We start from the raw sequence: 14,534 nt of genomic DNA on the forward strand, positions 1-14,534 counted from the left end.
AGCCCATGTGAAGGCTTTCGACAGGTGTCCAGTTGATGATGCTGCGTCATGGTCCAGAGGCAGTGAGATTTTCTTGGCCCATTCGATGGTTTTGATTGCAGGATGGGTGTGTATAGGAGGTGGGGGGACCTCCCGTTGCTGGTTGCTGCCGGGGGGAGCAGTAGTGTACACCCATCTTGCAGTCAATCCATCGAATGGGCCAAGAAGATCGCAATGCCTCTGGAACACGATGCAGCAGCATCACCTGGTGACAAGTCAAAATCCTTCACAATTTCGGTTAATCACAGGCTGTTTCTTCTGTTTGTTCCTTCTTAGTTTCCTTTAGTTTTCTTCCTCTTCGTTGTCCTTCCAGGTTTCTTCTTCTTTACTTTCATTGCCTTCTGAGGATCTTGAAACACTTCAGCTGCCAGGTCCTTGATGAACTCCCTGACTGCGTCATATTGCTCCTCTTTTTCCATTTTCAGCATCGCATAGGAGATCATTAGCATAGTTGACCTTCTGCATGACATCCATTCTGCGATGTCGCTCTTCTTCAGATCCTTGGCAGTTATCAGGGTTGAACTTCAGTGCCCGCATCCTATAGGCCCACTTTATTGCCTTCAAATTAGCATCCTTTGCAATACCTAGGATGTAGTATGGGCAGCCATAACGTTGCATTCTTTGAAGGGTTTTGGCAGCTGCAGCCAAATCTTCTTGATCATCTAATTTCTCAAGGTGCATCATAGCTTCCCTGTGTCTGCCAAGCAACAAGAGGCATAATCCTAGTCTTAGCCTGTAGTCCTCGTGATCGTCGTCCATATCCAGTACTCTGAGGAAACATTCACTTGCTTCTTCCAGCCGTCCAAGTTTACAGAACATGTTTCCTTTTACCTTGTTTTCTTCAACCAAAACATTATTCTTATTCAATTCATTTGTCATAAAATTGTTTATCACGGATACTAGTCGTTCTTGTTCCTCTAATGTCTCATTCAATTTTTCATCCTCCTGTTGAAGCGACTGATCTGCGGTTTCCTGGATATGGACCTTCTTCTGATCGCCTAGATTCTTTTGAGTCTGATTACTGTGATTTTTCTCTAGGTCATGATTTCTTTCCAGAGCAGACACCTCTCGCTTTGAGGCTTGCAATCTCTCCTCGAGATGTGTCGTCGCCTGGAGCAGCCTCTTTCTTTCGGCTTCGTGGGTCTTCACCTTCTCTTCAAGGTATCCACAATAGAAATCATTGTCCACGGCTTGGTTCTGGAGTTCTTCCAGTTTTTCTCGATGGTTTTCACATTCTTTCTCCTTCCGTGCGAGCTGTTCGTATACAGTTTCAACTTCCTTTGCTTTCTGGATTAATTCGTCCTCCAATTCTTCTATTTTCTTCTTCAGAAGTTTATTTTCTTCTTCAGCACAGTCGCGATTTTGACCAAGCTTTTCGGTGTTATACTTTTCTTCCATGAAGTCGTCGAGCAAATTTTGATTCCTTCTCATTTCAGCAGCTTCGTTAAAGTTCATCTCTTCGAATTCATCTAGGAGGAAAAAGTACTCGTTCTTTACGTCTTTCCATTCTTCCTTCAAAAGCGAGATCATTTCAGTAGCGCAATAAAGGTAGTCGTCATTCTTCCGTGTGGTAGCATCTTGACCAATCTGGGGAGCCTTCTGGCCTTCAATGTACTGATGTACGCGGCCAAAAATTGCTCCCAGAACAAGAGCTACTGCGTGTTTACCAGTAGATAATCCGTTTTTTCGGATCCAATTTCCATTTATAAAACGTATCACTGATCCGGCAGGGATCAGAGCCAATAAGTTTTTCACAAAGTTAAATTTACCGAGTGCCAACATGGTTACCTTTCTTTCCACCCGATCAAAACGTTGGAATTAGAAAACGCCACTAGAATTCCGGGAATTCCCCAGATCCTCATTTTGGCTCCAAGGCCATTTTTCTTGCTTTGGGAGATTCGTCACGGAGCCTTCGGAAGGACTTGGAGTAACTGAAGGCTTCTGAAGACTTCGACGGGGGTCGACGGCTCCAGAAACCATGCAAATGGAGACTACTTTAAAAATGAATCAACAAATTATGTCTTCGTCGGGAAAATAACTAAAAAGAGAGCTGGACATTTTAATATTTCAGTCACAGATAATTATGAAACAAAACAGATTCTACAGAATTGAAATTAATAATTAAAAGAAATTTTTTCATAAGGTTTTTTTTATGAGAGAAGCGTAAAATTCTTGTATGTATATATATATATACACACACACACACATATATATATGCGCATATGTTTGCGCATATATCTGTACATATACATATATATACATATAAATACATACACACAAATATATATTTTTGTATATATGATAAAAGGCCCATAAAACACTAATTATGGGTTGCAACAAAACATTTCAGATGTTTTCGTCTGTGTTCCTTTTCACTGGAAAAATATTTTTCCAGTGAACAAGGGCACAGGCAAGCGTCTGAAATGTTTGTTGCAACGTATAATCAGTGTTTTAGGAGCATTTTATCTTCATATTGTACTACTGCATTAGAGTAATATATATATATATATATATATATATATATATATATCTATATATATATATATATATATACACACACACACACACACATTTAGTTGTTTTTATATCCCTTCCCTCCATTATTCCCATGTCGAAGACTTTCTTATAGTCTATCCATGCCATCCTTAGGTTGGTTTTCCTTCTCTTACTGTTCTTCATTACCATTTTGTCTATCAGGAGCTGGTCTTTTGTGCCCCTACACTTCCTTCTGCAGCCTTTCTGTTGGTGGGGGATGATGTTTGTATCCTCTAGGCCTGTAGTTACTGGCTATATCTCCCTTACTCTTGTCTTTCTGGACTAAGGATGTTCTTCCTGTGGTCATCCATTTGGGCGCATGGTGATTTGTGATACAATGCTGGAGTTGTTCTGTTATTCTTGGGTGTAGTGCCTTGAAGTTTTTGAGCCAGTATCCATGGACTTCATCGGGACCTGGGGCTTTCCAGTTGGGCATTTTCTTTAGTTGGTGTCTGACTGTATGTCGTGATGTCTGTGAATCTTTGTTTTATTCTCCCGGTTTCTTCAGCCTTGACTTCCTGGAGCCATGTTGCATATTTGTTGTGTGATACCGGATTGCTCCAGATGTTTTCACAGAGTCTCTTACTTGGTTCAGCTTCAGGAATTTATTATTATTATTATTATTATTATTATTATTATTATTATTAACCAGAAGATGAACCCTACTCGTAAGGAACAAGTCCGGAGGGGCCATTGACATGAAATTCAAGCTTCCAAAGAAAACTGTGTTTATTTTTGTAATTATGTAATCTGTTTCATCGCTCTAATCAGTTTTCTCCTTTGCTGTGCGCTGGAAAGCTGAATTCTCGTATGCTTTTGGGTTCCTTGATATGATTTCATTTTAAGAAAGACTGCAGTTACGTCAGAATGAGATCTGGAAAGACTGAATTACGTCAGAATGAGATCTGGAAAGACTGCAGTTACGTCAGAATGAGATCTGGAAAGACTGCAGTTACGTCAGGAGGAGATCTGGAAAGACTGCAGTTACGTCAGGAGGAGATCTGGAAAGACTGCAGTTACGTCAGGATGAGGTCTGGAAAGACTGCAGTTGCGTCAGGATGAGGTCTGGAAAGACTGCAGTTACGTCAGAATGAGGTCTGGAAAGACTGCAGTTACGTCAGGATGAGGTCTGGAAAGACTGCAGTTACGTCAGGATGAGGTCTGGAAAGACTGCAGTTACGTCAGAATGAGATCTGGAAAGACTGCAGTTACGTCAGAATGAGATCTGGAAAGACTGCAGTTACGTCAGAATGAGGTCTGGAAAGACTGCAGTTACGTCAGGATGAGGTCTGGAAAGACTGCAGTTACGTCAGGATGAGGTCTGGAAAGACTGCAGTTACATCAGAATGAGATCTGGAAAGACTGCAGTTACGTCAGAATGAGGTCTGGATACGCCTGGAACGACTTGACCCTCTCTCTCCTGCAGGTGACATGACATGTCTTAACCCATGTGTGGTATCGGTAGGAAATCGAAGGTCTGTCAAAATTAATGCCAGAAGGGTCAGCTACTGCCTCTGCCATAGGTACAGGAAGACAAAATGCCGTTTTTTGCTTCATTATTCGAGTATTCAGACAAACAAGGATACCAGTGGACACTGGACAGGTAACTTTATTACTCCGCTGAAATGCTAGTGAAAGTCAGTTTTCGACTAAAGTCGTTCGTAATTGGTTATGAAACCCATGACGTCATAACGATGTCACACCTCTCAGCCAATAATGAGTAACTGGAACTGCTTTTGTTTGCGTAAGAAAGTAAGTTAGAGGGCTCATTAAAAGTAAACATTACTGTAGAGGAAACACCTCTCCCGACTTAGGAAAAATTCGAGGTATAAACTTATCAAGCTCATTTAATTCCACCACGTTCAATCTTTCATATAATGACTGTACTTTTTTATATTGCTTTTCACATGCTCTTTCCATGTAGGTGATTATTTATTTTAATATCCACTGCGGAGTGCTTCTGAAATATTACCTTTAGTACTGGCCCCTGGGGGTTAATTACAGTCGTCCGAATAAATATTACTTAAAATTCTTGTTCAGGAGGTAAAACTGCATAGAAAAACCGCAACTGCGATACTCTGGGCCGCCGCGGATAGGTACACTAGATCTACCATATCAATTACAAACTAAACCCTAATGGTGGTTTCCCTCCTCTGAAACACTGGAGCTGTTGCCGTGATCTCCTTAATTACATATATGTATTTCTGTCCTCCGTAACACTGGAGTTATAACCGTGATCTTTATAAATACTTATATACCTCTGCGTCCAGAGACAAAAGTGAAGTGGCAAAGTGATATAAGTACGTATATAAATATTTTACGGTACTCCACAGGATCCACACATCAGCAATCCTACGTCCACGAGGATGATCCTCCAGAGTACCCGGGACGTCCAAATCAAATCATAGCCAAAGATCGCCTGAATATTCCAAAAATAATAGTCACTTAAACCTTGGCTAAGCGAGAGTCCCTCGACATTTACTGAGCCGAGGGTGAGGCAGGATGAAGTGTAATCCTTCATAATAATTGTATATCCAAGCAGGCGATACGAAGCAATTCAAAGTCACCAGAAGTAATAAGGCTCAGAGATCAACTGACTCCTTCAGTCGAAAATATCTCAGACACCGCCACGGTGACAGCACCACTCACTCACAAATATATGAAAAGACAGAATGGTCATTAGTGGCAATTACCAAACAGACAAACCACCGGGGAGGAGGAAAACATACTAAATGGATAATACAGTTCTTATACATAAAAACAATTATAATAAAATAAGAATAAAATATCACAACAAAGTGACACAGGAGAGTTATGTACTTACTACCCCTCTGTATAGTTTTTCTGAGTTGGTTTTATTTTCCACGTTATACAAAGTGAAGGGGGTACATTACTGACAATACAAATACCCGAAAAGGTACGTGGGGAGGAAAAGGTTGAAAATCTCTGCTCTACGGAGAAAACACATGTAGTAGGTATGCAGTCAGAACTGAATTTTTCTTGTCTAACAAGACTTGCCGGCTTCCTGGAAAACTGGATTGGATAGATTTTCGGTAAAATCCGACTTTTAACTTAGCTTGACCCCAATCAAAAATCATTTACCTATTCCCTAATAGGGTGTCCATAAACTCCCTTTTCCATTACAAGTATTTATTGCTCAGAGAACATATAACATAGAGTAATGCAGATTTTTGTAGAATGTTCTACATTTCCTCCAAGTTAACATTCAGAGCGCTTCATGCAATACATTCCACATGTTCACCTCCAGTTGCCCTCACAATGTCGAGACGATATTCCATCTCCCTCCGTACGCGCTGCAGCATATCAACGTCGACTGCTTGGACAACTTTAACAATGCGTCTGCGAAGTGTGGCAAGATCATGAACAGGATTCTGGTACGTCAAGGATCGTGTCTACCAGAATCCTGTTCATGATCTTGCCACGCTTCGTAGACGAATTGTTAAAGTTGTCCAAACAATAGACGTTGATATGCTGCAGCGCGTACGGAGGGAGATGGAATATCGTCTCGACATTGTGAGGGCAACTGGAGGTGTACATGTGGAATGTATTGCCAGAAGTGCTCTGATTGTAAACGTGAGGAAATATAGAACATTATACAAAAAATTACATTACTCTCTTATATGGTTTCTGACCAATAAATACTTGTAATGGTACTGGCACTTAATGGTCACCTTAACATTGCCAAGGTTTATATTGACTTGTAAAGAGTGATATTCCCATATTTGGGAGCTGTCTGGTTATTGTCCTTGAGTCTAAAACTGTCATACTTGTCATTTAAAATCTGAACTCTCTCCTGCTTCGTCATTAGATGGGAACTTGGTAGTTTGTGTGTGTGTGTGTGTGTGTGTGTGTATTGGGGTAGAATTTGTACATGCGTGTTATTAACTGTTAAGATACAAATTTGGATGACTAATTTTTCTTTACAAGCTCCTGAAGTCATTACTCTGCTCTGAGTTTTCAGGAACACTAGGTCTTACAAAACGAACTTGGGTAGTACTCACTGTCATATTAATTATATAAGGAGACATACCTTGATTCATGATTTTACCAGTCTCAGGTAACCTTTGAATGACTAATAGAAGAAGTAAATACAGTAATAGCGTTAACAGATACTTATGAGATGTATATGTTTAGAACTGTAATGCACTTATACTTTCATTCCTTTTAATCTTTATCAAGGGAAGGAAACGTTCAGAGTTTGTTAAGAAAGACATCAATGGAGAAACAAATCCACAGTTATGCAGCCTATACATACATATATTTTGAAAATAAAACTGCACAGTTTTATCTTGAAGTATATGTACATAAACATAACTGTGGATTTGTTTCTCCATTTTAAGACTCATTTTACTATGAGTATTTTTTAATTAAAGACATCAGTGTTCACCATATGGACGTGGATGTGCACATTTGTAATTTGCTTCCGTTGTAACTTATGACAGTCTTACTCAAGACATATTTAACGTTTCTTCTTTTACTGTACAAGATGGCCAGTAGACATTAAACCCAAATGTCACCTGGTTATCGTTAATTTGTAACTTTCGAATGGTTTGTGTTTGCTTACGAACGCCCATCTACCCACGTGTGTTTTCTGTATCGTCTAGGTATTGGTTGACCGAATTTCTGAAGTTATTCGTGGGCTAAATGTATAATTTGTAGTATAAAAACTACTTATTTTGCAAATAAAATTGTATTGTATATGAGGTCGAGGAAATCAAGATGGAATTCCTCTAAAATAATTGAGAGAGAGAGAGAGAGAGAGAGAGAGAGAGAGAGAGAGAGAGAGAGAGAGGAGAGAGACCCAATACTGTGAACCATTGCTTTTTGCATCCGGTTAGAAGTTGCTCTTCTTTTAAGTCCGGGATACTGCATGACGTAGGCGGGATGGTATTTTACTGTGTCTGAATCTCATACCTTTCACGTGAGATTGCCCCCTGAGCTCTCTTCATTATATTCAACGAAAGATTTCCAAATCCTTTACTTCAGTAGGGCGTTGACACCTTGTGTGTTTGAGATCTAGTTAGTCAGTTTTTAAAAGTTAGCCGTTTGATACCATACGAACCTTGTTCCGATCTTCTTGTTTAAAACAGAAGGTTCCATGTTTTAGAATCTGGTTAACGCAGCAGAAGTCAGTAAAAGGTTATAACTGTAGTATTTAGCATTTTTTCCCTATACAATGTAAGGAAATTAAAATTTTAATGGTAAACGGGGACGCCCAATGAGAAATATGTTTATAATCTTGAAAAGCAGCCGCAACCTAAGATTATTTTCCGTTTTGCACCCTCATGTTGCATCCCCAAGGAACTTAATTTGAGACTGAAAGTTAAATTCAGTGGTTAAGAAGTGTAACAGTCGTATGATTCTAGAAACGGTTAATGCCCCTTGACGAAAGATTACAATTTGTAAGATAAAAGTTGACAGCACCTAGCAAGGACAAAATTCTTATCTTGTAAAACACGAAACGTAAAAGCTTCAGTAAATAGTAAGTTGTAAATTCCAAGATCACCGCTCTGTTATCATTGTGAAGTATGGGCGTCTGATCATCAATCATTCTCCCACACGGCTTAGAATTCTGTTCATGTCTGGATCAAGGTCTATGTAGGGTAGGGGGTTCCAGATGGCAGTGGCGATTCGCCTGCTTAGAACACTACGTATCAGGTATCTGTGGTAATGTTTCTTTGATTGATGGGAAAGCTCGGCTGAGCTAGATATAAATGACAGGGTGAAATGCAAGGGATTAACAGAGAAAGAGAGAGAGAGAGAGAGAGAGAGAGAGAGAGAGAGAGTAGAGAGAGAGAGAGAGAGAGAGAAAGCCTCAGTGGGCGTGATCGGTATGGTTTTGACATGCCAGCTCGGTGGCCGCGAGTTCGATTCTCGGGCATTCCTTTAAGGTGTTAGAGATGTGTATTTCTGGTGGTAGAAGCTCACTCTTGACGTGGTTCGGAAGTCATGTAAAGCCGTTGGTCCCGTTGCTGAATAACCACTGGTTCCATGCAACGTAAAAACGCCATAGAAACAATAACACAGAGAATCAGTACAGAAAGACCCCAGTGGTTATTATTATCATTATATTATTTTTGTTTTTCATCTCAGTCATCTTATTCGACTTGGTGGTATTTATAGTGTGGGGTTCCAGGTTGTATTATTATTATTATTATTATTATTATTATTATTATTATTATTATTATTATTATTATTATTAATTATTCTTATTATTATTATTATTATTATTATTATTATTATTCAGATTAACCTTATTCATATGGAACAAGCCAACAGGGACCATTGTCTTAGAATTCAAGCTTGCGAGAGTCTTTGATATTTTGTACCACCATCAGATAGCATGACGAACCTTACCAGAGCATGCGAAAAGTACATTTAAACGCGTTTATGACCTATCGCAAGTACACTGCATTGGTCATTGATTGTTTTTTCTTAACCGTTTTCAATTTACTGAGTCATCCAACGCAGCTCGTCTTCTTGGCCCAAGCAATAAGCAATCTTCTTCAAATTCACCTTGAGTTGTGTACCTGTTAGGAGACGGGAAAAAATTCTCTCTCTCTCTCTCTCTCTCTCTCTCTCTCTGGGCTGTTTTCTTACTTTTCCCGGAGAGGAAAGGGTATCTGGTATCTTGCAATAAATCCAAGATAGTTTAGATTGAAAGATGGATATGGTCTCTGGGTCATGTTTCATATTTGCATTTTTTGTGGGGGAGGGAGGGGGGGTAGGGTAGTCCTTTTAGCAATCGAGTAATTGAGACAGTAATTACAGTGTTAGTATTATTATTATTATTATTTATTATTATTATTATTATTATTATTATTATTATTATTATAATGAGGAAGCTGAAAAGGTCATGCATTTACGAAGCAAGCCTCCATAAAGTAAGCATCGTAGCGAACCAGTTGCTCACATTCGCATTCTGTGAATGCTTTGTGCATTTTGGCTAACAGACAGAGAATTCAATTGTTAAAATTAATTCCACGTTGATACAGACTCAAATTATTACTGTGGTTTGGTGTGTTCTGCATTGTCACAACCAAGTTTGTTATGCTTTTGGGTCAGTTTGCATGGTCACTCGTTTGTTTGTCAGCAGAAAGTTACTTGTATATTTTGATGTTTCTTAGCAGGATTATGTATGAAGTTCTTTTTAGACTTGTCCGAAAAATGTGACGAAAGGTGCGTCCCATGACTGTTAAGAAGGAAATATAGGAATGAAGCTTTTGGGTAGAATAGAGACCTTTTGCAGTGTGATTGTTCAGCCTTGGTGGAGGTTTGTGCCTTCTAAAAGGTTTTAGCCTAATTACCTCCATATTGTGGAAATTTATGCTTACCTCTACTATTCCTCTCCTTATTGTTCTTACGTTGCTGTATGAGATATACTGAACTTAGATGCGCATTATATTATTCTCTACAGATTAATTCTAAATAGTATCGGTTATCTGCTTTGTCTCGAAAAATCTTCTGGGTAAAATTTGTCAGATTTTTATAGCGACAAAAAATGAGGTTAAGATACATATAAATCTCGATTATAGTAAGTTGTGAAGTCTTGTATTACACCCTGAAACCTGTTTTGGAATTGGCCCTAAGTACAAAAACTGCTAAGAATATGAAGTAACGTCATTTAAAGTTTAAGCATATGTACAGTAGGCCAGTGCACACTTGTGCAAGTAACCTCAGATTCACTCAGATTATTTCAGACGAAAAGAAAATAAAGCATGAGACGAAGCTCTCTATCGGTTACAGTATATTACATGGCTTTTTAAGCACTAGATATTGGCCACATCTCTGTGGGAACACTATCACACTATCTGTACTGTAGGTAATTCCCGGATTAAGGAAAGTAATGAAGGAATACAAATAATGTTATAACATTGGTTTTTTTTATCATTCGTCGTTATTGTTTTTGCAACCGTTGAGTTTTAATTTCTATCTTTATTAATTATGAAATATTGCTTATGCAGGGGAGGCAGGATCATCACTGTTATCCACCAATTCTTTGCAAAGTGGTCGGGGATACATCAAAGGTCGTCTTCTCCCTCTACTCGCCTGTGGGTCCGTCAGTCCGCCAGGTTTTTGTTTACCCATTAGCATGTGCGACGATGTTTGAATTTCGATTATATCCAGCATATACCTTACTTGTCCTTGATGGAGGCATATGATAGGCCAGGTTGACAATTATTTTTGGAGGACATTTCTGAGCTACTTAACACTTTATCTTTTTCTGAAAAACCTTGAATTAATTCTTATTTTTTCAGTACGAGAAGGTAGTTTCAATCATTGGTTGGGGTGGGGAATGGGTTTGTGACGTCAGTGAACCTGTAGTGACGTCAGTGAACCTAACGTGGTGCGCTGTAGGCGTTACTGAAGGATGTTTGAAGCGTCCCTTCGGCCCTTAGCTGCATCCACTGTTTAGCTTTGCATTCTGCCTTCAATCCCGATTCCTTTCTTCAGTCATCTTGTCCAGCACCTCTTATTATAACTATTGGGTTCTCACCAGATTCCCTCCTAAGATCGTTGTACTTTTAATCGTTTGTTTTCTGGAGCTCTTTGTCTTGCTGTCCAACCCCTCCAGTCTCTCATTTTACTGTCTTAAGCACCGAATGGCTGCAAGTGACCAGGGCTTGGCTTGCCAACCCAAGTTAATCTGTAACAGATGAACTTCAATCTTACCGTCTGATACCTGTGACTGTTACTTCATAGTGACACTGTGGGGTTTTCACCAAATTCAATCTTTTAAGATCCTTGTACTATGTCTCGTTTATTTTAGGGAGTCAGCTTGCTGATTTGTTGCGCATTCGTGCCGTATTGTTTTTGCAACTTAAATCCCCGATAAGTTTTATTCTCATAAAATTAGTAGGAATATATGGCTTAATCCTATCAAGAACTTACTGTAAAGCCGTACAACAACTGTATTTCCCAGCCTTGAAATTAAAGTAGTATCATGATTTCCTTGCAAATCGTCCAATATTTTATTGTACTGCATATTGCAGGTGTTGAATGGCGCAAGGAAGTTAGAGCCTTCCCATTTTTTGTGTCCGTAATCAGTGACTTACCGTTGAAAGGAGGTGTTTACAGTAAGGCTGCAGAAAATCATCACTGCAGGAAAGCTGCAATTTAAAGGCATATCAGTCCAGATACACAGTTTATCGAGTCATAATAATCGAGTAATGATAATTTCATGCTTTTATTAGAGCCGTGCTTCTCAGAATCTTCATGACCTTGCCGCTTGATGAAGAGGCCTTTGATAATTTCTTTTATGCAGTGTGATCTTGAAGAGCATATCGCTTCGAATGGTATTGGTCATTCTGGTTTTGTTGAAGGAGTTGGTCTCCTTCGTGAGAACAGGATGCGAATTTTAATTGAAGTTATGCTTTCACTTCCCTGTCGCTTATTTCCTTTTATTTTTCTTCTTAATATTTCTCATGCAAAGTTACAGTCGTGTTGGCTGTAATTTTTTTCCATCGAACCTTTTTCTTGTAAAGAACGTTGAGTGGTTTTATATTAGCTGTAGTTTAGTGTATTATATATTCCCAGTCTAGACTTTTATTTTGGTAGCTGTCGTTTTGGCTTGTGTGACACAAGCTTATTTCAGTCAGTCAGTCGATATTAGTATACAAAGAATTATTTGTATTGTTTTCTCCCGGGTGCGAGTAAATTGGCGTACTGTGGCCAATATTGTTATTGCTTTTGCTATTATTACTATTGTTATTGCAACTTTAGCTGTAACTACGATTCATAATATCGGTTAAACTGTCATTTGTACAGTAATACTTACTAAACCTCGCCCAACTGTGACTACCATAATGAAAATATTGTAATAGAATTTAATCGTGAAGGTACTGGCACACTTAAAGTATACAATAATTGTAAAATTCTTTGCAATTATGGTTGACAGACTTATTATGAACATGAAGAAATTTAACCTTGGCAACACTGACAACTAATAGTAACTAATGTAATGACTACAATATAATGTAATCCTGATAGTATTGACTGCCGCGCATGAAGTAATAATGACCAAATCATGTGCAATTGCCGTGGTATCATTATAATGACTTGTGACGATACGCGTGAACTATTGGAAATTAATCCGGTTTATATTTATTGACTTTCAAAAAGTAATGATTTGAAAACTGCAAATACTTGTAAATGCAACACGTTATATTTACTGCCATTCATAAAGTAATTCTTGTAAAACTTTGTTCAAATATTAGTGACTAACATAATGAATATGACAGAATTTAATCATGGTAGCATTTACTGCCGTTTATGACGTACTACTAGCAAAAAGAAAGTCTGTTTTGCAAAGTTTTGCTAGTCAGATTCCATTGCCTTTCATTTTGCTTGATTTTTTATTATTTCTTTTGTAGACGAAATTGTAAGGATGTTATGCATTCTTCCGCATCTTTTTGTGTGGTTATCTGTTTCTCTGTCTCTCTATTCATAAGATATCACAAAACTTTACCTGTGTATTTATCAGAAATTTTGTCGAGGAGCTGGATATGCACTGGATACTAGTTCATAATTTGGTATTGAGATGAATGTGACAGTAAATGATGGCTGGCTCTCTCTCTCTCTCTCTCTGTATGTTATTATCCGTCATATTTAACTAGTCCTTTTTTTTGTTGTTGTAATGATAATAATAATAGCATCGTCATTTATCTCAACCACTTCGCTTGGCGATGGTTTTAGCTTTCAGTCTAGTAACTATATCTCGTCTTCTTACTTAGAGTGAGTGTGTAAACTTGGCTACATGCAACAGATTTTAATTTTGAAAGCCCCCCCCCCCCCCCCCCCCCCCCCCCCCCACCCCCCCCTCCCCATCCGTTCCAACTAAAGTCGTAAGGGAATGCGAAAGTTTCACTACGCTTAAGATCTTGTGTTGAGCAAAGCCCATTCTATATACTTTGGTGTTGAGCAGTGGGTATCTGGAAGACGGTGAGGTAGAGTAACACACATTAGTACGATTTGTTTTTTTCACGACAGTATTTGTGTAAATCATGATTTCTGAATGTCTTATTACAGATTACAATAGGATCTGATCTACTGCGGAATTATGAACCAGTCTATGAAGCCAGGACCCACTGTATGGTAGATCCTGCCTGCGATTTTCAGAGTTTGTCCCCCTTCAAGGAGTTCAGTTCAGGCTGACCGTGTTAATGATGCCCCCTCCCCCTTTCTTTGTTCTTCTGGTTTCAGCTGGCTTCAGCTCAGTTTCCTGCACAGGTTATTGTGAACCAGGCTAATCAGATTTCATTCGGACCCTAGATGCACATACTTTTATCCTTTTACGTTACCCTCATCCTGCTGTCCAACCTTTCTGATTACCTCTATGTACACTTGTGGGGTTTTCTCCTAGATTCACTTTTAGATCCTTGTAATTCATCTCTCTTATTCTCCGTATCATTCTACCTTGCTGTTCAACCACTCCAACTTGAGCTTTCCACTTTCGTAAGCGCGGAATGGTTGAAAGTGCCCCATTTCTTGTCTTATTCCTTGCTTCCTTATTTTTTTTTTTTTTTTTTACTTATCGGATCATTTTTCTTTCTTCACTATTGACCTTCGCACGTACACTCCGAAGTTTATTTGTAATGTCAATTTTCCCGTAACTTGTTAATAGAGAGAAAATTATTTGTAAGTTTAGATATCAAACAAACTATTTTTTGTTTCTGTGCACCTAAATCTAAAGCTGATTTTCATTAAAATATTCATGAGCATTCATTTGCAATGGATGTTCAACATCTGTGCCTTCGGTAACTTATCAGTAACTGAATCCATCAGCTATTTTTGGATTCGTAAATCATTAATAGTTCCATAGGTAGAGTTGGCAACTGATCGCGTTCTAAGGTCTTGTGGTACATTGTAATAATACATTTATTTTGTATATAAGGGCGATTTTAAAATAGATGATACTCGGAGGGCCTTCAGGAGAGATG

This window comes from Macrobrachium nipponense, chromosome 22, assembly GCF_015104395.2.
Source record: "Macrobrachium nipponense isolate FS-2020 chromosome 22, ASM1510439v2, whole genome shotgun sequence".
NCBI lineage: Eukaryota > Metazoa > Arthropoda > Malacostraca > Decapoda > Palaemonidae > Macrobrachium > Macrobrachium nipponense.